Source organism: Octopus bimaculoides, chromosome 21 (genome assembly GCF_001194135.2).
Source record: "Octopus bimaculoides isolate UCB-OBI-ISO-001 chromosome 21, ASM119413v2, whole genome shotgun sequence".
Classification (NCBI taxonomy): domain Eukaryota; kingdom Metazoa; phylum Mollusca; class Cephalopoda; order Octopoda; family Octopodidae; genus Octopus; species Octopus bimaculoides.
The window spans coordinates 1504431-1506467 of record NC_069001.1 but is presented as its reverse complement, the minus strand read 5'-3'; positions in this window follow the sequence as shown (position 1 = coordinate 1506467).

Here is a 2037-nt window from a genome sequence, read left to right as displayed (position 1 = left end):
ATATATATATATATATATATATATATATACACATACATACATATATATATGTACATGTATGTGTTTATTTATGGATAGATATGTATTATATATACACACACACACTTATTCTATATCATGTCTCTCTATATATGTATGTGTGTGAGTGTATATGCAATACATATATACATATATATACACATACATATACATGTGTATGTGTATATATATAAATGTATATATATATATATATATATAAAAAAAATATATATATATATATATATGCATATGTGATACACACATCAAGACACAGAAATAGATATGTATGGATGTGAATAGAAGACAAACTTACGTCACATCACAGGTAAAATTTTACGTCAGATGTGAATCGGCTGAGGGTAGCCATGTGGTTGATTATGCAAATGATACTACTGACTCCTTCCTCATTCCCTGCTCCCTGCTCCAGGGTCAGGTTTTGTGGCTCCTAGGTTCTGCATGCATGTGAGAGAGAAAGTGAAAGAGAGAGAGAGAGAGAGAGAAAGGGAGAAAGAGACAAAAAGAGGGGGAAGAGAGAGAAAGCGTGACGGAGGCATTGAGAGAAGGACAGAGAATGAGGAAGAAGGGGGTAAAGGTGAGTAGGAGAGGGGGATTTGCTCTGTGTATGTGTGTGGGTGTGGGTGTGTGTGTGTATGAATACGTGTAAGCGTGTATGAGTGTGTGTATCTGTGGGTATATGTGTGTGTGTGTGAGATATGTTTCTGAGTGTGTGTATGTGTATGTCATGTGCATGTCTGAATGTGTATGTGTTAGCATGCATGTGTGTGCATGTGTGTGCATATGTATGTACATGTGTGTGTGTGTGTGTGTGTGTACAGAGCATGCAAGGTTCCAAGGGTCCCCTTATTGTTTACACACATTGATTTAATTGTCCCCTTTTTTTTTCACTTTACTCCTTTCCCTTTTTTTGTGCAATGTACGTGTGTGTGCCTGTATCTGTGCATTATGTGCATGTGTGTGTGTGTGTGTGTATGGGAGAGGAGGGGGTGGAATTTTATTTATTTATTCATTTATTTATTTATCTATTTGCATTTTAATATAATCGATATTTTAGAAAATATTTCCATAAAAATCAATGTAACCCTAACCCTACTCACCATCGTCTAACCCCCACCACACACACACGCTAAAAAACTATAAAAAACACCACACACACGTACATCAACACACATACAGACTCATACACTATAACATACGCTCACATGTATGCATACATACACATGCACACACGGACTAATACATATGTTTACGCACACATAAACAGTATTACACAGAACCACGTACATATACCCACACACACGCACACACATACATTCACACACGGAAACGTTTACACACATAGAAACACACACACTCTGACACATAGGCACGCACACACACACACACACACGCACTTGATGTTTCTCTGCCTGTCTGTGTGCAAGCAGTAGTGAGTGCGTGTGTGCGTGTGTGTACATGTGTGGGTGGACGGGCGTTGTAGGGGTGTAGTGGGGTAGGGGTTTGTGGCGGGGTGCAGCGGAGGGGGGATGGGGGGTGCTGGCAGCCTTTGTTTCATCTCTTTTGTTTCGTAACATTCGCATTTCTTTCGATGATTCTACCGGTGAATAAAGAAATGACGACTATCACCATCATCATCACCATCACCATCATCATTGTCATCATTGTCATTGTTATCATCACCATCATCACCATCATCATCAGCAGCATTGTCCTCGTCATTACTGCTGTCATTGTTATTATTTAATAAAAAAATTTAAAAAAATAGAAGTTACCACCACCACCACCAACCACCACCACGATCGTCATCATAATCATCATCATCGTCGTCAGCACTATCACTATTTATTTTGTTCACCCTCTTCCTCTTCATCATCACCATCATAATCATCATCATTATCACTATTATAATTGTCATCATCATCATCATCGTCCTCCTCCTCCTCCTCCTCCTCATCATCATCATCATCATCATCGTCGTCGTCATCATCATCATCATCATCA